The sequence below is a fragment of the Grammomys surdaster genome, unplaced genomic scaffold (assembly GCF_004785775.1).
Source record: "Grammomys surdaster isolate TR1022 unplaced genomic scaffold, NIH_TR_1.0 135, whole genome shotgun sequence".
NCBI lineage: Eukaryota > Metazoa > Chordata > Mammalia > Rodentia > Muridae > Grammomys > Grammomys surdaster.
Genome location: NW_021604593.1, coordinates 4,946,118 through 4,973,562, shown reverse-complemented (window position 1 = coordinate 4,973,562; position 27,445 = coordinate 4,946,118). Strand labels below are relative to the sequence as shown.

Sequence of the window (27,445 nt, the reverse complement as noted above, 5' to 3'; positions counted from 1 at the left end):
AGCCATGTGGAGCCAGCCAGTAAGCAGCACCCCACCATGGCCTCTGCATCAGCTCCTGCCTCCAGGTTCTTGCTCTGAGTGAGTTCCTGTCCTGATTTCCTTCAGTGATGAACTGTGAGGTGGAAATGTAGGCCAAACAAATTCTTTCCTCCCCAACTTGCTTTTGGTCATGGTGTTTCCCACATAACCCCAACTAAGACATTCATTCTAGAAACATCCATCATCCTAATCTTCCATTTTTCTGTTTACATCCTTCTAACATTGTCTTTTACTTACTTGTTTTCTTTCTTAATACTGTGAGATATAACATTAACATGTGAATTTATTATCTCTTTTGATAATTTTTTCTCAGGGAAGAGTGTGTAGAAGAGAGGACAATGTAATGTTTATTCTTTCCTCATAAGGTCACAATGACTAACATTTGATTTCACCAAACTTCAACCTGGAGACCAATTTGTCTGGGAGGTGTGGCTGTATATGCAAATGAGGTTTGAGTAACCCTCTCATCTTCTCCTAAGGGTTGCCAATAATCAAGGATCTCAGTCATGATCTTTTAGAAGCAGACATGGCTGATCTGAGGATGATGGCAGCTATCCGACTTACAGATAGTGCTGTATAACACCATTGCAATAAAAGAAACCTGAATCAAAACTCCACACATAATAAGTGACTATTACTCACATACACACTGTTAAACTAAATGGCTTTTTAAATTCTCACATTAATCTTATAGAAAACATAAGATCATTATTTGTGCAAAAAGGCTGCACCAGAACCCAAACCAGACTAGCAAACACACTTGTCCAGGATAGTTTCTGTCTTTTATCTCTGAAGTTGGTGGTGACGTCATAGGTGGTATCTCATCCTGCTGGTGGGGGTTAGACTTCACAATCTGAGGCTATTGGGTAATTGTCACAAAGAGGATGGTTCTGGAAATAAGGAGTCCTTGCTGCGTTAACTACATATTAGAACAAAACCTTCTTTGATAGGAAAAAAATCCCTCTGTTTTTCCAACTTGATACCAGTTTTCAGTCTTCAGTCTTAGCCTACTTTCTGTCATAACAGAATGTAGAATAAAGTGGTTTATGCTGGCTCATGGTCTTAAGGTCTGTGAAATCCAAAAGTGTAGGAGCTGCATTTACAGAAGTGAGGAGAAGACAAGGGGCCAGATTTAATATCTAAGAGGAAAAGTCACCAATATAAAAAAAAATCCTTCATGGATTTTGGGATCGAAATATAGTTATCAGGATGGCGTGGCCTTTATTTGCCAGGCCATCTCTCTGATCCACAAAAAAACTTCCTTGGTTTTATGCATATATAAGTTGAAAGGTCTTACTTAACACATAGAAGTAAACGAATTTTCCATTTAGCTCTACATATTTGGGGTAAACATCCTTGTTCTTCTCTGTCAGTGGGTCTATAATGAAACTTCCTGAAAAGAGGTGCAGACATTTTGATAGTATTCAACATGTGCCCCTTGAGCCTGTTGTCAGGCCAGCTACCTTGATAGTTTGGGTCTCTTCTGAGCCCTGGGCTTTGTGTGTTAGCTACTATCTCTCTCATGTCAAATATTGGAGTGGGAACGTGGTCTGTCACAAGCAGGAAAAGGATCAGACTATTCTGATAACCAAGGAGGAATGCTACAGGGAATTGTAAAGGTTATTGGAGACAGAGCAGGAAAGGTGTTTTGTGGGTTTGAGTCATGTAAAAACCTCAGGATGCGGTCATCTCACAGAGAGCCTCCAGGGCTAGCTAGCCCACAGATTAATCTGTTCTGTATTTTATCTCTTGGGCCAAGGGGATCAAGAGAAGGCATTGGTTAAAGAGATTTCACGATCTTTTGTTCTAAGAGTGTGATGTCAAGCCATCTATGGTTTACCATGGATAAGTAATAACGTACTAGACCAACCAGAAAACACTTAAAATTTAGCTTGCGACCAAGGCGGTGGTTCAAAATCAGTACAGTGATTTCTAAAGTCACCGCCTCTCAGCGATGTCCCGTCTTCCCTTCTCTGTGAGTGGGGGTTGGTGCAGGGGAACCCTTTCCGCGTATCTCTGACAGTCCACATTATGCGCAAGCGCAAAACTCAGCCCGCTGCGCGCGCACCCCTGTCTGAAGCCCTGGAAACGTCGCGCGGTGGGTGAGGAGACCTGGGTGGGCGGAGCCGGGTGTGATGCGCCGAGCAGAGACTGCGCAGGCGCCTGCTGGCTCGCCTCTGCCGGGCGCGCGGATGCGGCGGGTTCCGCTCTCGGCGGGAGGAGGGGTTGCGCGCACACGAGCGAGCCGCCGTGACGTGCGCCGCCGTGCTACGCCAGACATCACGGGTCTGTGTGTAGTGGCGGCCCGGCTGTCCTCAGCTGCATCGCCTGGCGAGGGTGGCGCGGCGTTCCCGGGTCGCACGACCGGCGACAGAGACGACCCACAGTGGACGATCCGGCGGCAGAGTCGCTGCTTCCGCTTCGCTGCTTCTCCGGTCACCGGCGACGCGGGCCCGGGGCTTCCTCCTCATCGGCCCAGCGTACTCCGCGGGCCCCGGGGCTGCAGCTACCCAGAAGCGGCGAAGAGGCCCCGGGCTGCAAGCCCGCTGTCCCATGTGAGGCAGGTTGGGCCTGGTCCCCGGTCCGTGCCCGGCTTCTGCTGCGGCCCTTCAGGCCTCGGGGACCCCGCGAGGCGCTGCTCCTGGGGGGCGCGGTGACAGGCCGTGCGGAGGCGGAGAGGCCAGCTCGGTGGCCTCCTCTCGGCCCTCGGCTCGGCGATCCCCGTCCAGCGGCCGGTAAGTGCTTTTGGTTCTGCGTGCGACTGGGCCCAGGGACGGGAATTCCGCTGCAGGGGGTGCGGGTTTCGGGGTGGGGATAGCCCTGCTAGGCTGGGGTTGACCCCAGAACCCCTAGGTCAGTGCAACGTGGGCTGGGAAACTGTTAGACTCGTGCTCCGCGGGAATTTTATTCTAACCAGAAGGTTGCAACTAGCTGATCGAAGGGAAGCTGAGACCGACGTGCTTTAAACCTAAAAAAGTGCTTGTCTTTGGGTTGTCGGAGTGGCAGGCTGTTGATGGAGGTTGTTTCCCCTTACCTTGGAGCGGTCGGCCAGCTCTCCGTGTGCGTATACTTTGCTCTTTATACTTGTATATCAACCCTTGTCACCTTCCCAGCCCTGCGAGACGAATATACATTCTACCAGCTTTAAAAATGAAAAATCAAGGCTCAGTGAGATAAAGGTATAACTTCCCAAGGTCATGCAAGTGGTTATTGAAGAAGCGGATATGTTTCTATAGGGTCTTCGTTTCTCCATCCTGCAAAAGTTAAGTGCGTTAGGGAAATGAGATTGGCTGAAGAGTTTGTCCCTCGTTGTAAATTTGAAAACACCTAGCGAGATATCGTTTACACTTTTTTGACTTAAGTTGCTGGATACATATTTTGTTGCAGCTTGTCCCCAGTCATTTTAGTTTTCAAAGACATTACTTGTGAAAAAAGTGGTTCTGTGCATCCTTTTATGTGTACAGTAGGACTGTATAGAAAAACAATTTATCATCTTACTGAAAAGAAATACACTTGATAAAACTGCACATTTCTTGAGGTTATGTTTTGTTTTTACACGTTGTTGTTGATGTGTATAGGAAACTCACAGTTAGATTATTTTCTTTGCTTGAGAATTCCTTATTGCAAACTTTGTTGCTAGAATATGTGGCAGTGTCAGTATTCATAGTGACTTTGCATTGTCTTATGTAGTATTCAGGGTTTAATATCAAAAGCCAATGTGTAAAATGTCACAGAAAGTGATCATTTGTTGGTATGATTTATGAATCTATGCAAACTACTAATTAGTTAACAAGCTGACAGAAAATTCACGTTTTAGTACCACATTGTACTGTTTGGCTAGTGAGCAAGCAGAGCTGGACCTCTTTACAGAAGAAAGTGCTGATCAATGCCTTTTGAGTAACTGAAGCTTCATGTAACTACAAGTGCTCAATTATAATTCTCAAATTTCATTAGTATATTACACCTTGAAGAAAACTTGTAGTTGACTGTCTTTGTAGTAATGTGTCAGGAAGAGAGCACATTTACAGAGTTAACAGGTGAGTGACTTACTGACTGGTTTGTTTGGTTAGGACACAGACGTTTGGTGATGGGTTTAATTTGGTGTTGTAGAATGATTGTCTAGCCATGTCTTCAGTGTGTCTGGTTAGAAAAACTAGCTGTCAGGAGCCTATCTTCAATAATGACGTATTAAGACGGAATCTCTTATGTGATGTTTTAGGTGGAGTGGTGCTCCTTAGCTGAACGCTGCCAAAGGGACAGACATACATTAGTAGATGCTGCATTGCATTTAGTGTGCTTCTGCTTTTGCTTGTTTCCCACTTTGGAAAACCAGAGCTCTCTACGTCTCTCCTCTACAACTTTTTATCATGAAAGCAGTATAACCATAAAGAAAATCTATTAGTGGTAAACAGCCCTGTATGGTGACCTTCTCCACTCAACATTTGTTGATAGCTTGCTGTAGTTGATGTATATTAATTTTGGTTGAACCTTTTGAAGCTAAGCTGGTGACATTATGAGACTTCACACCTGTTGTGTCAGCTTGCTTTGCCTAAAGACAATGGTACTATTACTGTTTATTTTCTTCAACATGATAAATCCTTAGTTTAACTAAAAGAAAACAACACAAAAACCTTATATGTATGTGTGCATGACTACTGCCTTTGGAGGTCGAAAGAGGGCATCAGATCTAGAAATAATGTTGCAGGTAGTTGTGAGCCATCAGATGGGTGCTGAGAACCAAGTCCGAGTCCTCTGCAAGGCAGCCAGTGCTGGTGCTTCTTCTTAACTGATGAGCCACCTCTCCAGTCCTTCCTCAGTGTAATCTAATATTTACATCTCTCAAATTGTCCTGAAAGTTTTTTTAGAGCATTGTATACAGCCTTTCTTACCCAAACCTGATCTCGTCAAAGTTTTATTCCTTTCATTTGTTTAACTCTTTTGAATCTCTTCTAATATAAACTACCCTAACCCTCCTTGTAAAATAACATAGAGACCAAGAATTCAGTTATCATAGAAAATGACTCACATTTTGCATTTGTCAGAAATTTTCCTTCTAGTGAAGCCAACTAGTAGGTCTTTTCTCTGCCCTACTTAAACTAGCTGTTGATTGTAAACTAGTTTTAAAGAGTTCAAGAACAAGAATACCTGATAAATTATACTTAATATTGTTTTCCATCATGAAGTTCACACTGTCTAGTCCCTTCACTTCTTGATGCTGTTGATCGTGTGCCTCAGCGAGTTATAGTAAGACCTGTTGCCTACTACAGTTAGCAAGATATCTGTTGTGTGTGTGGGGGGGATGCATTCCTTTAGCACTTGGGAGAGAGGCAGGTGGATCTCTCTGAGTTTGAGGCTAGCTTAGTCTCCATAGATGTTCCAGGATAGTCAGGGCTAAATAGAGAAGCCTGTTCTAAAAAAAGAAGAAGAAGAAGGAGGAGGAGGAAGAGGAGGAAGAGGAGGAAGAAGAGGAGGAGGAGAAGAAGATGAATAAATAAAAGACATCTGGGGTTATGATAAGTGAGCACAGTGGTGGTTCTAACCTGTTCTCCAATCATCTTTAAATAGTTTTTTATTCTGTGTGTTTGGGTATTTTACCTGCCTGTATATTTCTACACCACATGCTTGGTGCCTGCAGAAGCCAGAAGAGAGCGTAGGAATCTTTGAAATTGGAGTTCCAGATTGTTGTAAGCTACTATATGGGTACTGGGAATCGAACCTGGGTCCTCTGGTAGAGCAGCCAGTGAACTTAACCACTGAGGCATCTCATCAGCTCCTCTATAGTCTTCTTTTCACTTACAGATAGTTATAGTGTGATAATCCTTGTTAATCTGACTTGTGGATTCATTGTCATAATCTTGTGTTGGTCAACAGATGGAAACAAGATCATGGAAATTGTAAAATATCCTGGGTAGCTGCTATATTAATTAAAATCTGATTTTGTGGCTTTTTAAGATTTTCAGTGATGGAGTCAAATTACTAGCTGTTATGAGTTGTTAAAGAAACTTGGCTTGAGAAGAACTGGAAGAATTCAATGACAGCCTTTTCTTGTTAGTAAAGAGGTCTATTTAAACTTTATGCAGTCAGTGTTGGTTGTACAGGAGGATCCAAAAATATGGAACTCTAGGTTGAAGAATTGTAAGCTGTGTGTTGGGAGGAGTGTTATATGTAGCTCACTGGTTGAAAAAATGCTTTGAGTGCATGGGTCTCTGGGTTTTAGCCTTACCACCCAAAACAAAACAAAACAAAATAAAACAAAACAAAACAAAACAAATTGTGGATTTGAACTTTACTCTATATTCTTATTTCATAATGATCGTATAAATAAGCATTTGTGAATAAAGAATGAACTAATGAGGCATATTAATTATGTTTAGAGCTGGATCTCATTTTTATTAAGCCAGATATAAATACATATGTAATATAGAATTAAATTTATTTTTTCAACCAATTTAGTAGATGAATATTTAAAGGTTTTGTAACAAGATTTCCAAGTAGCACATTCTTTCATTCAAAATATTATTTTACTCATGAAACAGTTTGGAAGACTTTTTACCTATATCTCTAAATCAAGATGATCTACATACACAGAAATAAAAGCTTTCCTGTTATTCTTAAAATGCTTTTGTAGTACACCTATGCATCTACACACATACACACACACACACATGCGTAGAAGAAATGTGAATATGATTTTGACTTGGATTCTTTGGATTTATTTTGAATGTTGGTTGACAATATTCTCCATTGTGGCTAATCACATTTGCATTGTAATATCTATTGAATTGTTGCTTTTGTTGTTATTTAACTTAGATTGTTTTATTATTATTTTAAAAATTATATATATGTGCACAGTGCAGGACAGATCCCTGGGAAGGTGGAGTAACAAGCAGTTCTGTACCACCTGATGTGGGCCTGATGTGTGCTAGAACCAACTCAGATTCTCTGCAAGAGTAGGACTTAGTCTTAGTAGCTGCGCTGTGTGTAGATGGTTCTACAGCTTGCACACACAGGTACCACTGTGTGAACTGAGTAGTTAAAAAGAAAACCAAACACATGAAGTTGTGAGGGAAATGCGATGATGGGGGTAGAGAAAGAATTGCAGGGGAAGGAGTGGAGTAACTTGGATCAAAATGCATGTATGTATTATGGGACTTTCTCAGACCTGCCTGAAGGATCAGTAATGACACGAGACTTCTATCATAGTTTAAAGTTTAGGCCTTTTGTTGGGGCAGTCTCCCAGCTGCCATTTTAACTTAACCTGACCACCTAGCCTGTGACCAACACATGGCTAGCTCTATACCTCTCTCTGCTAGGGTCCATGTCTGTTCCTTTCCTTGTCTTCTCCCTGTGTCACTCTCTCTGTTTGGAAGTTCTGTCCTCTACTTCCTGCTCTAGTTATTGGCTGTCAGATGTTTATTACAACCAGTCAGCAGTGAGACAACTTCTGATACATCACTAGATTGCCTTTAGTCTGGGAGGAAGGACATTTATAAAATAGAAACCTGGTGATGGACATAGAAATGAAAATACTAGAATTCTGCCATCACTCAGCTCTCTGCCAGTACAGAATTAACAACTGAAAATACAGACATACCTTCACACGGTGTTAAGAAAGGTTACACCAACACATATACATGTATGAAATTCTCAAACACTGGTGTGTTCCTTAATAGACTAGTGGTTTGGATAAGACATGCTCCATAGCTGTGGGCATTTTAACATCTGGTCACCCCATTTGGTAGCATTGTAATGCTCTGTCCTGCTTCTAGTGTTTCTCTGCTTCATGCTTTCAAGTTGAGGATGTGTGTGTTCCAGTCCCTATCTGGCTTCCTTGCCTGCTACTTGCTACCATGCATTCTTGCTATGATGGACTCTTACTGTCTGGAAACTTAAGCCAAATGAACTCTTCTTTCTGTAATTTGCCTTGGTCATGGTGTTTTATCACAGCAACAGAAAAGTGACTAATACAGAAGTCGGTACCACAGAGCAGGCTGTTGCTGCGAGGAACCTGGCCATGGGAGATATATATATATATAAAATATGGATGACTTTGAAATAAGATCTTAAAGGGCTATCCAACTAGAAACTTGGAGGATAGTAGTTCCGAGAGCATTTGAACTATGGAGGTCTAGCTCAAGTGTTTCAGAGAGGAAAAATATTAACACACAGGTTAGAGGCCATTCCTACAATATTTTGGCAAAGAATCTGGCAGCCTTCTACCCTTAACCTAAGAACTTGCCCAAGACTAAACTAAAGAGTAGTAGGCTGATTTCTTTGGCAGGGGGAATTTGAAGGCAATTTGATATTGAATCTGGCTGGATTGTTATTAATGATTTTATGCAGATCTTCAGTGAAAGAGAGCAACTGGAGCAGAAAGTAGCACAGAATGTTCAGTTTAAAGAGAAGGCGTGCCACTGAACTTTTTTGTTGCCAAGACTTGTGTTGAAGGAAATGAGATTAAGATCAGGATTGAGAAGATTCCTGTGCCTTGGAATAAAGGGAAGGGTCCCCTCAGAGCAATTCTCCGTGTGCCAGCCCATTCCCACCTCCCCAAGCTTTAAACTTGGGAAAGAAGAGGCTGCTGCTAATGTGGGGGGTCAGGCTCCATCCCAAGCTGGCAGCAGAACTTGGCAGTGTTATCCATGTACTGCTGGCTTTGGAGACATGAAGGATGCAAGAATGGAAGAGTTGTGAATTCTTCCTCCATGGTTTCAGAGAGCAGCTGAGGTTAGGTAGTGTATGGGGAAAGGCCCTGCATGAAGGCCACGAGAAGGGCAAGAGGCCCTGAGAGGCCATTGTTTTTAAGCTGTGAAAGAGAGATCTGGGTTGGGAGAACCCAAGATCTTGAAGAGATCAGAGTCATGAGATTTCTGCCAAGAAGAGCTGCATACAGGAAGTAGAAGCAGCCAAAGGAGAGATGGAACTATGTTCATTTTTTGACCAAGAACATAGAGCTACAGGATTTGGTATTTATCCTGCTGGGTTCTAGTTGCTTTGGTCCAGTATTTCCTCATTATTCTTCATTTTTTTCCTTTTGGAATGGTAATGTATATTCTGTGCTATAGTATATTGGAAGTATATAACTTGCTTTTTGATTTTATTGAAGGTTACAATTAAGAGACTGCCTTGAGCAGTAGTTCTCAACCTTCCTAACAATGCAACTCTTTAATACAGTTCCTCATGTTGTGGTGACTCCAACCATAAATTATTTTCATTGCTACTTCATAACTGTAGTTTTGCTACTGTTATGAATTGTAATGTAAATATTTGATGTGTGGCAACCCCTGCAAAAGGGTTCTTTGGCCCCAGCCCAGCTCCAAAGGAGTTGCAAACCACAGATTGAAAACCTCTACCCTTGACTCTCAGAAGATACTTTAGTCTTTAGGTTTTTAAACAGTGTTAAAACTGTATTAGTCAGGGTTCTATATAGGAACAGAACTGATAGAATAAAAAAAATGAGTATATGTATATATACATATAAAGGAGATTTGTTAGCGTGGCTTACAGGCTGTGATTTGGCTAGTTCATGAATGGCAGTATCCTGGTGTAAAGACCAAGAATTCAGTTGAGGAGATTGTATGTCTTAGCACATGTGTTAGGGTCTTAGGGAATTCCTAGGGAATTTCTGGTTTTCATTCTGTGGTGGAATCTCCAAGATGTGGGTTCTAAACTAGCAAAGAAATGCCTCAGAGAATGATAGATGAATTTGTCAGGTAGAGTAAGGGCAAGCAGGCAAAAAGCAAAAGCTTCCTTTTGCCATATACTTTTATGTGGTCCAGATCTAGAGTGACTCTAGTAAAGAAAATCCCTTCCTTCATAGATGTGCCCCAGCTGCCTGGGTTTTAGCTGATTCCAGACATAGTCAAGTTGAGAACCAATATTAGGATCACAGACTATGAAAGATTGTAAAGGTCTTTTGAACTTGGACTAAATGCATTTTGGGTTATGATACGACCATGCGACTGTTGGAGCCAGGGAAGGGAATCTGGTAATTGAAATGAGAAGCGTCCCTCATAGTCTTGAATTGGAACAGTGTCTAGTAAAGTGCTGTTTGGGGTGCTCATTGCTGGAGGAAGTGTGTAATTGGATGTGGGCTTTGAGAGCTTAAGGCCTCTGCCTACTTTTAGTTTGTTCTCTCTCTTGTGCTTGTGGTTGATGAGTGAACTTGCAGTTTCTTTCTCTGGCTGCCGTGCATGCTACTTCTGCCATGCTTTCCCACCTCAGGAACCATACGCCCAAATAAATTCTTCCTTCTGTAAGTTGCCTTGGTCATGGTGTTATCTTGGCAATAGAAAAATAATAATACAGAGTTTTTTAGGGATATGCATAGAAGTGATGTTGCTGGGTTATTTGGTGGTGCTAGTTTTAGTTTCTTGAGAAACCTCCTATTAATTTCCATAGTGGCTGCACAAGCTTACATTCCCATTAGCAGTATGTAAGGGCTCTTCTCAACCCACACATCCTTACTATAATTGGTTGTTAGTTCCTGCCTTCTCTCTTTTTGGATGATAGTTTTTCTGACTAGGGTAAAATGGAATCTCAAAGTAGTCTTAATTTGGCTAAAGATGTTGAACATTTTCAAATATTTATTGGTTGTTTGTGTTTCTTCTCTAGAGAGCTATCTGTTCATTTGATTAGCTCATTTATTGATTGGAAAATCTGGAATTTTTAGTATTTAATTGTTACAGTTCTTTATATATTCTAGATATTCCCTGTCCAGTGGGTAGTTGACAAAGACTTTCTTCATACTGCAGACCCATGATTGTTTTGTTTTGTAGAAGTTTTTTTTATGTCTTGTAACTGCATTTGACAAGTCTTTGGCTTACTTTCTGTGCTATTGGAGATCTTTTCAGAGAGCCCTTACATGTAGCAGTGTCTTGAAGTGTTTTCACTATGTCATTAAGGTTTTTGATCTATTGGAATTATTTTTTGTGCAGGGTGAGAGATATACAGACCTAACGTCATTCTTGCTCATTCACAAGTGCTTTAACTCTGCATGCAACTCATTTATTTCCATTTTCCTGGCTTTACTTCATCTTGTCTACTCCCTCACCCTTAAAAAAATCTCATTCTTGGTTTGCTTCTCAGCCATGTCTCTTCTTTGGCTTTCTGTTCTTGCTTCATGAGGCTTGTCTTCTGGAGTTGAGGACATCATATGATTTTCTGTAAGTTTTAGAATGTAGAAGAAGGAGAAGTAACATTTGAATGTTTCCTGTGTTCCAGAAACTTCATTCAACTGTTGACATATAAATTTTCATTATTTTTTTTCTTGCGATGCCTGGGATTGATCAAGCCTCCTGCATAATAGGAAGGTATTCCCCTAGCCACCTCTGCAGAGTCTTTACAAGTTATTTACTTATTTATTTTGAGATAGCATTTTACAGTGTTGCCCTGGCTAATGCTAGTCTACAATTTGCCATCTAGACAGTGATGGCCTACAACTCAGAAATCTGCCTGCCTCTACCTCCTGAATGCCAGGATTAAAGGCATGTGCCACCATGCCCAGCCTTAGTCCACATTTTTGTTGTTGTTGTTATTTTGGTTTTTAAATTTATTTATTTCATATAGTCAGACACACCAGAAAAGGGCATCAAATCCCATTACAGATGGTTGTGAGCCACCATGTGGTTGCTGGGAATTGAACTCAGGACCTCTGGAAGAGCAATCAGTGCTCTTACACTGCTGAGCCATCTCTCCAGCCCAGTCCACATTTTTTAACCTGTGAATAACCATAGTAGAACTGGACCTTAGAGGAGCTTGTCCTGAGTTGTCAACATTGTAGAGCTGAGGTTTTCATGGTTCTTCCAGTTGGAGCAAAGGTTTCTAACTATCTTGCTACTTCCACATTGCTTACAGGCTCTTGCCATATGCTACATTCTTTGTGGGAATGTGTGTACTAGAAACATCTGAAATAAGGCAGCGTCTCTTATTTGTGTAAAAATCCCTCAGATGAGGGATGTTCCTCTTCACCCATTATCTTTTATACTTGCTGAGTGATGGAATTCTGATCAGTGCTTGAGTAATTGTTAATGGTGCATCTACTTGTGGCGTGTGTGCCTATATACATGCACACACACACTACAAAAAGTCTGGCAAGTGCACTCACTTTAATACTGGGATACTGGGATACTGGGAGAACCTGACACATAGTTAGAGAACTGATGGTATAGTTTTTCCCTAGAATGAATGGGTAGAGTTTTCAATATGATTGTATTAAAATTACAAATCTCTGTGGTCAAAAGTAGCAAAAAAGTTTATATTTTAATCATGCTACATTTTGTTTGTGGAAGCTACTCCCTTTCAGAAATTCTCTTGGCCAGAAATTCCTTAGGCATGTCCCTGAGTAAACCTTCCAACCCGAGGAAATACCTAGCAGCCAATTTCCAAGGCAGAAAATTTTGTAGTGCTGATGCATATTATATGATCTTAGAACAAACAGTGCATTTTTTCTTGGGTCGTATAGTGTCTTGGAAGTGAAGTCATTAGAATGTGACTATATACTGATCTCAGTTGAGTATATGCCACATCATCTTTAAAAGTAGACTTTTAGTTGGGTTGCTAGTGCTGTCTTCAAGCTCAGCAGTCAGGAGGCAAGTGGAGCTCTATGACTTCAGGGCCAGCCTGGTCTGTTTAGAGTGTTCCAGTCTACCAGGCCATCCAGGATTACACAGTAAGATCCTCTCCCCCAAAATAAACAAAGAAACAAAACAAAAACGGAAACAGAAAGAGGAAGAAAAAAAAAAAGAAAAAAACATTTATCTTCATTACCTCTACTTTAAAAAGAAAGTTCATAAGTACTGTTTATTTAATAATAATAATTATACTTTGTGTGCTATGTAATACAGTAAGATATTGCTATGCTAGCAAAATGGCAAGGTGGCACATTATAGTCATTATGTAAATCACAACTTCTTTAACTGTGTGTCACAGCCTCATATGGGCTTGCAATGGGGGGTGGTTTGTGTAATATTTTGCCAACAGGAACAGGAAAAGGTATCTGAATTCAGTGACAAAATAGACTCAAAATCTGGCACATAACACATCCAGAGTGTTTTGGCAGTGCTGTCCTTGTTGCATTAGGAGACCTCATTGTAGTCTTGTTTCTGAACATACATGTGCTGTCACACCATCCAATGTCAGTGAACACTGCCTGGTTTTCAATTCTAGATCATTGTGAATTAAGAGTATTTTGTGTTGTTTTTAACTGTACATACAACATTTTCTCTTAGAGAAGGATAATGATTTAATTAAGACATACTTTTTTGCTGCCATGTCTCAGGATCTAAGTATTAAATTAATATAATTTTAGATTGTGTTAGAATGTTGGACTTTTTGCTTTTTTTTAATACCGTTTGAGGACTGGGGAGTTAGCTCTGCAGTAAAGTCAGCACGTTCTGTGCAAGCATGAAGACTCAGTCAGTACCCAGGACCTGAGGGAGACTGACCAGTGGACCTCTGAGGCCCTGGGCAGTGAGCCTAGACTACCTGACAAAGAGGTCTAAACCCATGAGAGATCCCGCCTTAGAAATTACGGTGGATGCCTCCTGAGGAATGATGTACACACACTGTTAGATTTGCTGACTTGAAGTTCATAAAGAAAAAAATTCTCGAATGAATTTTGGGTTGGGATTAAGGCAACATTTCTAGCACTTCTTGAAAGGGCCCAGCATTTACTACTGCCATATTGTATGTGCACTCTGAACACTGATGATCACAATCAAATAATGACCAACTCTAAGTAACTTTGAAGACATTCTTTATCCTGTAGCAGGATCAGTCAAGGTTTAGTTCTTAAAAGCATTTTATAAATATAAATGAAAAATGAGCAAGTACATCCATTTCACCAAATGCAAATTTGCTTTCATCTCTATTAAATGTTAAAATTACAGCTCTTCCAAAAAATTATTTTAAAATGAAAATCTAGGAGGCAAGATGGTTCATCAAGTAAAGGTACTTTTGCTCTGTGTGAACCTGATGATCTGTGTGTGATTCCTGGAATCCTTGTACAAGTGGAAGGAGAGAACAGACCTCTATAAGCATGCCACGCTATGTGTGTGCCTACAAGTAGAATAATAATCATGAGAATAATTGAAAATCCATGTAAAATAAAATTCTTTACAGTTACCAGTAAATGTTTGATTTATTTATCTATTTTGTATACTTTGTTGTTTAAAATTCTTGGGTGGCTGGGCAGTGGTGAAGCACACACCTTTAATCCCAGCACTTGGGAGGCAGAGGCAGGGGGATTTCTGAGTTCGAGGCCAGCCTGGTCTACAGAGTGAGATCCAGGACAGCCAGGGCTGTATAGAGAAACCTTGTATCGAAAAACCAAAAAACAAACAAGCAAACAAAAAATTCTTGGGTGGAAAGGGCTGGGTAGAAAAAGGTTTAAGAAGCTCTGATATAAATTATGTTTTTGTTTACTTTGAAACAGGATACACTAGTCTCATTTTCTTATTAGATTAAAACAGAAGAATAAAATGTTCTTTTTTATCTTAATAGTCACAGGCTAGGCAGGTGTTGTGACATGACTTTTCATGGGGAGATGAAATATACATCTATTCCTCAAGATAGGGACCCTGTGACAGGCCAAAGTATGGATACCACCAAAGTCCAACTTGGTGAATCAGTAAGTTTTATTGGGTTACTTACAGGAGTATGGGTGAGGGGTTACTTAAAGGAGCAGACATGACTCAAAGACAGCTGCATCACCTAAGCCCACCCCAGCATGTACAGCTCACCAAAGCTGGGAACCTGGAGCACACTGCACATAGCCTGCAGGCAGCACAACAGGTTGGAGAGTGTTCTAAGTGGCTCAGTTGGTCTAAACTCCTCATAGGGCTGGTCTCAAAGTCGTTTCTGCAGCGTGGCTTTGGCTAGGAGTAACTTCAGCAGTCTGGTACTTACTGGGGAAGAGGGGCCTAGTGAATCCTAGTACCTTTCAGGGACTTCTGGAAGCTATTTTGAGTTGTTTACATTCTGTCTTAAGGAGCTTCCCTGGGAGGTGAAATGTTTCAGTTCATTAGAAAACTGGAATACAACTGCAGGTGGTAAACCTGCTTGTAGCCTTCAGTTTGCTGTTCATTAGAAACAGACTGAGACAGAATGCTTTCAACACAAGGAAACCAGACCCAGGTCTTGCTCTTCTTAATGCTTTACCACAGAACTGTGGCCCCAGCTGTGACCTTAGGATTTATAAAAGTACATTTGTCTGGGTGTTCTTGTATGAAAGACCTGTCTAGAATATGATTATGAGACCCACAGGTTAAAAGAGGAGAGGCCGGTTTGTTTTTTTCCTTTCTTGTGAAAGTTGTTGAACATAACGGTATGAGGGTAGATTTGTTTTAGGACAGTTCTTGGGAACAGGATAAGTAGCTTTATTTAATGTGAGTGATTGATGTGAATTAAATTTCTTTTTTTTTTTTTTTAAAGATTTATTTATTTATTTTATTTATGAGTACACTGTAGCTGTCTTCAGACACACCAGAAGAGGGCATCCAATCTCATTACGGATGGTTGTGAGCCACCATGTGGTTGCTGGGATTTGAACTCAGGACCTCTGGAAGAGCAGTCAGTGCTCTTAACCGCTGAGCCATCTCTCCAGCCCCCGAATTAAATTTCTTAAAAGCATTTTATACCCAGATGACTTGGTAGTGCAAGTTTTCATTGGATATTTGAAAGAATAAGCTGGAAGTCCTTGTCAGTTGTGAGGTAACCAGGAAGTACTGGGTCCTAGAAAATCACACAGAAGAATCGAATTATTCACAAAAGAAATGAATTATTCACAGAAGAATTGAATTATTCTCATTTTGTAGCTGGAGAAACCGAGTTAGTGAAATACATTCCTGGGAATACTTTAGCCAAAAGTAAGGGATCCTTTAGGAAAAGAAAACAAGTATTGGAATCTTTTATGCTTAGTAGAAACTTAACATTTTAGGGAGATACTTTACATTGCTACATAACATTACTATATAAAAAAGTGATTTCTGAAACAGTTATCTATCAACTTTTTTTCTTAGATTTTTTTGTATCCCTTTTCTGTCTTTCTATTTTTAACCAAGATGCAAAAGTTCCCTTAAGTGAATTTTGCATTTATTGCTAATTTTCACTCATTGACAGTTGTTAATCTGGTTGCTACACTAACTGGTATTCTCACCACTAAATCCCCACCACCCCCTTTTTAAAATAAGAGCAGAAAGTAGGGAGAAGTGGCTTCTTTGGAAGCAAAATGAGCATTGCAGAAGTGATTTGATTGGAGGCTAGGGGAAGACCAAGCGCCCTAAAAACTTTGGATATGAAAAAGTCTCAGAGGGAAAGTTGCCAACATTTGTTGGTGAGTAGATTGGGAGAATTGGTGCTTGCACCATGTGGAAGCATTATCAAGAGGTACAGCTCTATGTGGAGTAAGAGGGTTCAGGAAGGGGTAAGAGCCCATGTGGTTGTGGGAGAGACTCAGAAACCCCCCTGCATGAGGCAGATTTGAGAAAACCCACTCAGCAACTTGTCTGAAACAGTGGTTCAGCATAGATGATAAGTGAACCTGTGAGGCCACAGGGAGGAGCTGGAGGGACATCTTGAGATGGTTCTGCACAGCCACCCCTTCATTTGCTCTGTGAAGCTTTTAGTGGTGGACTTGGATTTGGAAGGACAGCCATATGTGGGGGAGGGAGACCAGAAATATGGTGTAATCTGTTTACAGCTCTCAATCTCTGTCTAGTCATGTTTTTGAGAGGAATGTGCTCTTTTGGCCAACAGTAATCTGGAATAGGATATTGGGAAATGTAGTTTGAATTAATCAAGCTAGCCTAGTACCACTACCCTAACAGTCAAGGGAGGGTGAAAAACTCCTCAAAGGAAGATACGGAAGTTGTGGGAGTTTGCAGTCTCTGCCCATACTATCTGGTAATGCCAATTGCTTAACCTTTCCACACCTGGTTTTTATCTACTTTATATTGTTGTGAAAAAGTGTTTAGCAGTGTCAGCATTGTGTTACAGCTCTGAGGGGAAAGTTTCCCCAGAGGAAGTGTTGCAGGTCTGAAGAGAAGGGTTATCTTGCCAGTCTGGAGCCCAGGCTTACCACAAAGTCACACTGCACAACAAACCTCTTACAAGTGATTTATTGTGAAAAACACAAGGGTGGCTACCTGTGCTCAGGTGGGAAGAGAGAACTGACTGGGAGGCAGGCTTTCTAAGGGGTTCTCATGGAATGGAGATTTTCAGGGTATGTACTGGTGGAATTTCAAGTCCTGAGCTTGGAGTGAGCTCATGGACTGATGGATGGACGTGAACTTGGACTTTTTACCCTACAGGCAATGGTAGAATAAGTGCCATAGCTTAATTATTACAATAGTTATTACAGTAGTAACAGCAAGAAAGAGAAGTAGGGCACATTTTGAAGGGAGAGGTGGAGAGACGAGACATGAGTGGAGATAAGAATATTACATGAAGTCCATTATTTGAGGAGTTTCAGTCTAGCCTGTGAGAACATATGGAAAGATGGACAAGAGAGATAGCAAGAAGTCATTGAGAGTGGTTAGTGTTGAGTGACTGTGTGGATTGCTTGACACACTGCCTGATGTTTCCAGGTAATGAGTCTCCCCCACTGTCATGTATAGAGATGATCAAATATAGACATCATTTATGGATATCTTATGCATGCTGTGGCATACTGATAGATAAATGCTAAAAGAATTATCCTTATTTACAAAAATGAACTTGAACCTTCATTAGCAAACTAGAATGTATGGTTTCCCTGCATGTGTAAAAATGAATGTAATTCAATGAAATATTTACAACATGCCATGAGAATCTATAATATAAAACATTATATTCTAAAAGCTCATAGCAAAAAAGGTAAGTATTTAAATATAATTATGATGTCAGTAGTATTATTAGTATTTTAGGAATGAAGTATACTTAAATGTCAACATCACCTAATAGAAGCAGTGTAAATAGATAATAACCTCAGTTTGGCCAAGAAAAATAAATCCCATATTGGAAGAGCATGTCCCAGCATGATAGGCAGAAAGCGGCAGTAAGGTTAATTGAAAATTTTTTTCCTTTTCTGGGGTTGATGATAGTGTTTCATTAGGAGTTTTATTCATCCATAAAGAAAATTGCATCATTTGCAGTAAATGTACTGAACTGGAGACCATTGTGAAAGTGAAATAACTTGACTTAGACAAATACTGTATGTGTTTTCATTTGCAGAGAAATCATTTCTTGCATGTATTTGTATGTGTTTAGTAGGGATTACTAAAGCGGAGCTGGAGATGGGCACTTGGGGTGGTAGAAAGGTAGGCCGGGATAGGATCTAGCAAGTCTTCAGGGAAGAAGCAGGTAGTATATCAGTAGTAAGTCACAGGCTTTTGTTGGAGATTGAGGTTTTGTAATGGTCTTCTGAGTTTTGATGGAACAGTACAGCCTTTGGTATTATTTGGGACTTACATAAGGAGCAGAACAGGAATTGGAGTGGTTTGGAACCCATTGCTTTTGCAGAGGACCTGAGTTTGGTTCTTAGCACCTACATGGTAGCTCACAATCATCCGTATCCCCAGTGCCAGAGGATCTGGTGACTTCAGATCCCTCAGGACACCAGGCATACAGTCAGTGCACATATATACATGCAGGCAAAGCATATAAGATAAGTATGTTTAAAAAAATAAATGGCAGAAAGTATTAAACCAGCAAAGTAAGTGGGACCAGGTACTGTTTTATTAGGCCAGTGTTAGGGTGTCATTGTTATTACTTTTTTATTGTTTTTTTTTGTTTTGTTTTTTATTTTTTTTATTTTTTTTGAGACAGGGTTTTCTCTGTGTAGCCTTAAATGTCCTAGGATTCACGCCATAGACCAGGCTGTCCTTAAACTCACAGAGATCTTCCTGCCTCTGCCTCCTGAGTTCTAGGATTAAAGGTGAACTCATCACTGCCTGGTGTAAATATTATTTTAAAAAGGATTTGTTAGATTATTGTGTATATGTATCAAGTGTCTGTGAGTGCACATGCCATGGTGCATGTGGACATCTGGACAATTTGTATGGAATTAGTTCTCTCATTCCACCTTTATGTGGGTTATAGGAATTGAATTGAGGTCTTATGGTACCTCTAACTACTGAGCCATTTTATTGGCCTTGTAAATATTACTTTTACACTTTGGAAATATGTTAGAATTTTTTTAGTTAAAAATGTGCTTTATTGTGTGTATGTCTATGTATGTAAGCATATATGTATATATGTTTGTATATGCGTCGGTATGTTCACTCCATGGCTTTATCAGTATGTGAGTATATGCTTGTGTTATGTAGGTCAGAGGATAGATGTGGGCATTGGTTCTCTCTTTCCACCATTTGGATTCCAGAAGTTGAACTCAGGTCTGTTTGTTTGTTTGTTTGTTTTTTGTTGTTTTGTTTTTTCTGAGACAGGGTTTCTCTGTGTAGCCCTGGCTGTCCTGGAACTCGCTCTGTAGACCAGGCTTGCCTTGAACTCAGAAATCTGCCTGTCTCTGCCTCCCTGAACTCAGGTCTTAAGGCTTGAGTAAGTACCTCTAGTTACTGACCCATCATGCTGGCCCCATTTTAGAATTTTAAAAAGATTAATTTTATACTTTTAAAAAGATATAATTAAATTTTGTAATTTAGTTTTTTAATATTTTAAAATTTTTATTTGTTTTTGTTGTTGTTTTTATTTGGGGGCAGTTGTTTGAGACAGGGTTTCTCTGTAGCCCTGGTTGTCCTGGAACTCCCTCTGTAGACCAGGCTGGCCTCAAACTCAAGAGATCTGCCTGCTCCTGCCTCCTGAGTGTTGGGATTAAAGCACCACCCAGCATTATTAGGTTTTTTTTTGTTTTGTTTTTTATTTTGTTTCTTTTCTTTCTTTCTTTCTTTCTTTTTTGAGACATAGAATCTCACTATGTACCCCTGGTTGGCCTGAAACTTAGTATGCAAACCAGACTTGTTTTCAGTTCACAGAGATCCACCTGCCTCTGCTTCCCAAGTGCTGGAATTAAAGGTGTGTGCCACCATGCCTGGCTTTATTTTTCATTTTTAAATATGGGAGATTACTGAGGGAAGTATTATGGTGCAGCAAAGACATGTATTAAATATTGCTAGAACAACTAAATGAGCAAAAGGTGATGCCGTAGTCTGAGTGAGTGAACTCTGAGAGGGATAGATCCAAATGCTGAACTAATAAGTTAGTTTTTTTTAATGTATGCATTATGATTTGGTATTTTAAATATTTTACAAATAAGATTTTTGTTAATTCTTACAACAGTCATGAAGTGGATACAATTCCTGTCCTCGTTTTCTGTATGAGGGACATTAAGAGCCATTATTTTAATTACTGTCAGTGAACATTGGTAAAACATTTATGAATTACTCCTTTTTTTAAGATACCTCACAGAAATACCCTGAGACAACAGTCAGAGTTTATAACTCTGTACATATGTCCAAAGTCATTCAGTGTGGTATAGTTTCAGGCAGCTTCCTAAGGAACCACCACACTGATTTCCATAGTGACTGTACAAGTTGGCACTCCTACCAGCAATGGATGAGTGTTCTTCTTACTCCACATCCTTTACAGTATGAGCTGTCTCTTTTTTTTTTAAAGTTGATCTTGGCCATTCTGACTGGTGTAAAATGAAATCTCAAAGTAGTTTCTATTTACATTTCCCTGATAACTAAGGATGTTGAAAACTTCTTCAAGTGCTTCTCAGCTGTTTGTATTTCACCTCTAGATCTGTACCACACTTTTAAATTGGGTTATTTGTTTTCTTGATGTTCAGTTTTGTTGAGTTCTTTACCTATTTTAGATATTAGCCTTCTATTGGATGTGTAGTTGGTAAAAATCTTTTCCCATCTTGTGGCCTGCCACTGTCTCCAAATGTCTAAATGTTTGGAAAATGCCCTTTTCTGTACAGAAACTTTCAGTTTCCTAAGGTCCTATTTATTAATTGTTGGTCTTACTGCCTGTACAATTCCCCTCTTCTCCTCCTCCTCCTCCTCCTCCTCCTCCTCCTCCTCCTCCTCCTCCTCTTCCTCCTCCTCTTCCTCTTCCTCCTCCTTCTTCTTCTATTAGGTTAAGTATATTTCATTCTACATAGTTTCCCTTATGAGACCAATGATCCGTTTGGTCCTTGATGCATTTGGAGTTGATTTTTGTGCAGGGTGGTAAATTTGGATCTATTTACATACTTCTGTATCCAGCCATTTAGTTAGACCAGCACCATTTGTTGAAAATGCTGTGTGCTGGTCTAACTGGATGGCTTTTTCCAGTGTGTATTTCTGGCTTCTTACAAAAAAACAGTAGTCTGTAGCTGTGTGCACTTATGCCTGGGTCTTCAGTTTGATTCCATTGATAAACTTGTCTGTTGTTAAGCCAATACTAGCTCATTTTTGTTACCTTTGTAGCACAATTTTAGATCAGAGATAGTGATACCTCTAGCAGTTCTTTTATTATTCAGGATCATTTAAGCTGTCTTTAGTATTTTGTGTTTCCATATGAAGTTGAAAATTGTCATGTGGAGATCTGTGTTGGAACTTTCATGGAGATTACATTGAACCTGTAGTTTCCTTCTGGTAAGGTGACCATTTTCACTATATTAATCTTACAGAACCATGAGCCTGGGAGATCTTGCATTTTCTAGTATGTTCTTCAATTTCTTTGTTCAACGCCTTAAAGTTTCTGTCATACATGTCTTTGACCTGTTTGGTTAGAGTTACACCAAGATACTTTGTTTTTTTGAGCCATTATGAAAAGTGTTATTTCTCTGATTTCTTTCTCAGTCTGTTTGACATTTGTATATAGCAGTGGCTCTCAACCTGTGATTCATGACTCCCAGGGGGAGTCAAACAACTCTTTTACAGGTGTAGCCTAAGACCATCTTGCATATCAGATGTTTGTATTACAATTCATAACAGTAGCAAAATTACAGTTAAGAAGTAGCAATGAAAATAACTTTTATGGTTGGGGTCACCACAGCATGAGGAACTGTATTAAGGGTTGAAGTATTAGGGAGGTTGAGAAATACTGATATATAGGAAGACTTGATTTTTGTGTATTAATTTTGTATTCTGCTACTTTGTTTAAATGTATCAGCTGTAGGAGTTTCCTGGTGGAGTTTTTCGGGTTACTTCTGTATTCTGTCATATCACCTGCAAATAAAGATACTTAGATTTCCTTCCTATATGCATTTCCTTGATCTCCTTCAGTTGTCTTATTGCTCTAGCTAAGACTTCAAGTACTATTTTGAATGGATATGGAGGGAGTAAACAACCTTGTCTTGTTCCTGATTTTTATTGAATTGTTTTGAGTTTCTCTCCTTATGTTGATGTTGATTATAAATTTGCTGTCAGTCACTATGTTGTGATGTGTTCTTTTATCAAGAAGGGGTGTTGGATTTTGTTAAAGGCCTTTTCTGCATCCAAGAGATGATTATGTGGTTTTTATCTTTCAGTCTGTTTATATGGTGGATTACATTTATCGATTTATATATCTTGAACCATTTCTGGGATGAAGCTTACTTGATCATGATGGGTAGTCTTTTCAATGTGTTCTTGGATTTGGTTTGCAAGTATTTCATTGAGGTTTTTTCTATCTATGGTCAAAAGGGAAATTGGTTTGTAATTCTTTTTGCATGTTGGGTCTTTACATGGTTTAGGTATAAGAGTAAATGTGACCTTGTACAAAGAATTGCAAAGTGTTCCTTCAGTTTCTATTTTGTGGAATAATTTGAGGAATATTTTTCCCTTCCAGTTTTTAATGTTCTTTCTTTGTTCAGTACATTTAGTGTTTGATTATTATGTGTTATGGGGATTTTTTTTTCTGGTCCAGTCTGTTTGATGTTCTGTATGTTTCTTGTACCTTGATTGACACCTTCTTAAGTCAGAGAAATTTTCTTCTATAATTTTGTTGAAAATAATTTCTATCTTTAACCAGTGTTTCTCTTCTTCCTCTATTGCTGTTATTCTTATATTTTTGTCTTCCATAGTGTGCCAGATTTTCTGGATATTTTGTGCCTGGATTTTTTTATATCTAAAAATATCTTTGACCAAGTTTTCCATTTCTGGTATTTTGTCTAAGATTCTCTTTTGTCTTTATTCTGCTGGTTACAGAATTCCATCTAGACATTAGAGGTAAATGAGGGGATTGTCAGTTAGCTTGTAGGTGGTAGTGGTTGTTATAGGAAAGGATGTTGTTCCTCAAAGAAGCCTGATAGGATGAAAAGGGGAGTTGTGTAAAATGAAACATGAGATGGCGTACACATGTCACAGCAGTGCAGAACAGATTCTGAAGCAGACTAGGATGAGCTGTGGAGAGTGGGGCATTGCTGTTTAAGTGCTAATGGATATTCTGTTTTCTGTTACCAATATTTAAACAGCATTTCATTGTTTTTTTTTTTTTTAATGTCTAAGCACTTGAACTTAGTTTTTACAAGCTGATGTTATTTCTCCCATAGAACTATAGTCATTCTCCCAGGAAGTATAAATACAGTGTTGAAAAACACATACTACTGTTTTATTGATTATATAATAAAACAAATTATCAAGTATACAGTTACTAAATTACATAGCTATTAGATGTCTGTGTATTTCATTTGTAGGACCTCCCTTCCTTCCTCCTTTCTTCCCTCCCTTCCTCCCTCCTTTCTGTACCTTATATACTATTTTGCAGGGGACAATGGTCTTAGGACTGATTACCACAGCCCATTGGGAAGAGGCAGGTCCCCAGAAACTACAACCTTTGAATCCTTTGAGGCACTGCCTCCAGCTCTAGACTAGCCTTGCCAAGTCCACTCCTGGACAGAGATTCAGAGTAACCTTCCCTTTGCCCTTTCTTCAGGGCCTCTGAGAAAGTCTTGGGTCAGCCTCAATCCCAGTAGCTTTCCAATACCAAACAGTCATTCAGTCATTCAGGTTGTTTTTAGGAACACACACACACACACACACACACACACACACACACACAATTTTAGAAATCCATGAATTTGAAAAGGTGTGTGGTGTGGGTACGCAGGAAATTTGGAGAGAGGAAAGGAAAGAGATAAATGATGTAATTATAATCTTAAAAAATAAAATAAATTATTTAGCTGCATTTCATTTGTACCTTTAAAGTATCTACTAAGTTGATTATATTTTATATGATATATATTTCTGTAGCAAAGTAGATTTTTGGAATGGAGGCTTCACATAACAGCACAAAATAAGGCATAGAAAGTCATTAAATAATCAGCATAGGGCTTGGTAAAAAAATGATCAATGGCTGAACAAACCTGATATGTATGTATATGACTGTGGGAGATGTAAACACAGAGTGAGAATGAAGACCTGCGGTGTTAGAAATGACTGAAGGAACACACCACAGAAGTTCTAGGGTGTTCTCAGTTCCGTATGATCCTAAAAATATACAAGTATTGTGCTGAGTATTTTGGTACCTAATCTTTCTAAATTTCATATGTGTTGTTGAGGTTCTGCACAGTAGTACACTTAAAGACGTAACTCACTACAGTATGGCTTCAGGAAAGATCAGTTGATAAAATAAGTAATAAGTGCATTTTAAGATTTATTTATTTATTATTTGTAAGTACACTGTCGCTGTCTTCAGACACCCATATGAGGGCATCAGATCTCATTGCAGATGGTTGTGAGCCACCATGTGGTTGCTGGGATTTGAACTCATGACCTCTAGAAGAGCAGTCAGTGCTCTTAACCGCTGAGCCATCTCACCAGCCCTATAAGTGCATTTTAAATGTTGAACAGCAGATATCTTTTTGCTAAGTGTCCAAACAGGTGGATCATAACCTAAACATAGAGGTTGCAATTCTGTCAAGCTTGTGGCTGGTAAAGCTGGAATTCAGTATTCTTGTGAAAGTTTCAATAGACTTACTCATTGGGCTTACACATTGGTTAATTATGTATAACAGATTAGGTACTGTCTGAAGTTCTACTTCAGGGCAGTGGCACCTAACACACCAGATTTATTGAAATAATAGTTGTTTCTATGACCATTGGAATCTTTGAAGCAGAGCTATATTTTAGGACAGTGCTTTTCCAGATACAAAATGTTGCTTGCTTTTATTATGAATTATACTTAAGAATTATACTTATATTTTCATATTTTATTCCACCTTCAGTAAATGTTAGGCCAAAAAGCAGTAGAGCTCTCCCAAGGCCTGCAGCATACTGGACAGCACCACAGCATCCAGGTTTTTTACAAACCAGTCATCAACAAGCTTAATGGGAGTATACTATCATCCAAAGGCCAACTAAGAATACGATTGCTCTTTCTCTACAAGAGTAGTATTGTAAACTGCTCTACGTACTCTTAATATTGTGATGGTATTGTGTGTATGTCTGTGCTTGTGTGTGTGTATAATTATATATGTAAAATCTTATTGCTTGTTTTTTGAAATGGGGTCTTACTATGTAGCCCTGGCAGTCCTAGTACTTGCTGTGTAGACCAGGCTAGCCCAAGTTCATAGAGATTTGCCTTTCTCTGGGATTAAAGGCTTGTGGCACCAGGCCAGGCCAACACCATATTTAAATTCCCCTCTAAGTTTGTTTAAGGTTATGCTGATTAGATTGTGTGTTAGGACTCTCATGTTTTTATATATGACTTCCCCAGGAGCAGGAACATCAAGTCATGTTAATTTAGTTAACAAAACTAAGACAAAAAACACCCAATAAGGGTGATAAAGGAAGAATTTTAAATTGAATGCAGAAATGATGCAGAAAAACCTAAACCCACTCTTGAAATCTACTTCATTGTTCAGTACATTCTAGAAGCAGTGATTCTTCAGTTCAGCCACACCAAAGTATTACAAAGGAGGTGCATTGAGGTTTACTCTATCCAGGCCTGAACTCTTGTGAAATGCTCAGTGTTCAGGTTACCCACTCTTGGGGGCTTCAGAGTAGCAATGAATTTCTGCAGCTCACTTGTCTACATTGAGGTTATGTTGTGCAGGGCAGTACTCTCCACTTTTAGAAACTGTGTATGACCAAGACCACCACAGAAAGGAGTCTGTTTACTCTCTGAAGGTTGTAGCCTAATCCTGCGGCCTGTCCTGAGGTGTGAAGGGTAGCAATGCAGCTGGCAGGGAATCAGACACCAAACAGCCTTCTTTTTTAAGTGGAGGATCTTGTGTGTTATATTACAGTGCTAATCTTGATGGTGGTGGTGGTAGTAGTGCTTTAGTAGTAGTAGTGCTTTTAAAAATGTTTATTTTATTTATTTTTATAACAACCTTTGTTGCAAGAGAACATAGTCAAGACTTAGAGAAAGATACGATTATATAGTTACAGGAAATTCTGTCAAAGACTTTGGAGTTTATTCAAATTGTCACGAGAAACCACTCATTGCTTCTAAGCAGAAAAAGAGCATTAACATTTTGATTTAATTTTGTATTAATTATTTTAATTTTTGAAGGCAGGCTTTCATTGGCCGGGAACTTGCCATGTAGACCCTGAACTTGAACTCAGAGATCTTCCTGCTTCTACCCTCCATGCTGGGATTAATGGTGTGTATTGCCATACCTGGCTTTTTTAATTTTGAAAAAGATGCTTTCATTGCTATTTAGAAAATGAATTATATGTTGACATATAATTTAACAGGTTAGCTGGACAAAAAATATTTAGGTAATTCACACATGGCTTGTACTCAAGTGATGGTGGTAAAATACATATTTTTAAGGAAAAACTGACAAAACTTGCTGATGAAATGGAATGGAAGATGAAGGAATCAGGGGAATGAAGGCTGTTATAAAATTTTAACTGTGTGATTGGAAAAACAGAGAGTTTTTGATAAAATAAAGCCTCTGTTTTAAAATCTTCTCTTTTAAAAAAATTGAAATTTTATTTATTATTGTTCCAGATGATCCAGACTGGGCTTGAACTTTCGGTTTTACTGTTACCCCCTCCTAAATGTTAGGATTACATGTGTTCACCACTATTCCTGACCTTGACCCTTTGATTTGGAGAAAGAGTCACTGGATGACACTGATAGTGAATTATTACTATTGATAATTTCCAACTGGTGTCATTTTGATCATATTACATTTATTATACTTTTTAAATTGGGTATTTTATTTACATTTCAGATGTTATCCCCTTACCCCATTCCCCGTCCCCTCTTCCCGCCCAGGAACCCCCTATCCCATCCCCCCCTCCTCCTGCCTCTATGAGGATGTGCCCCCCCCTACTCCCACCTCCCCACCCTCGAATTCCCTCACACTTGGCGTCCAGCCTTCATGGGACCAAGGATCTCCTCTCCCACCTATGCCCAACAGGGCCCTCCTCCCTTACATATACAGCTGGAGCCATGGGTCCCTACGTGCTCCCAGGCTGGTGGTTTAGACCTGGGAGCTGTGGTTGGTTGGTATTGTTGCTCTCCTCATGGGGCCACAAACCCTTTC

At 39.6% G+C, this 27,445-nt stretch overlaps 1 protein-coding gene across 1 annotated transcript in view; it reads left to right on the top strand.

Moving 5' to 3' along the window:
- The first annotated feature begins 2,314 nt into the window (after positions 1-2,314).
- Map3k2 (mitogen-activated protein kinase kinase kinase 2) overlaps positions 2,315-27,445 on the top strand; it is a 62,489-nt gene continuing 37,358 nt past the window's right edge. Inside the window, exon 1 of the mRNA XM_028762746.1 lies at positions 2,315-2,774. The gene's annotated coding sequence lies outside the window, so the exon portion shown is untranslated. The remainder of the gene's footprint in view (positions 2,775-27,445) is intronic.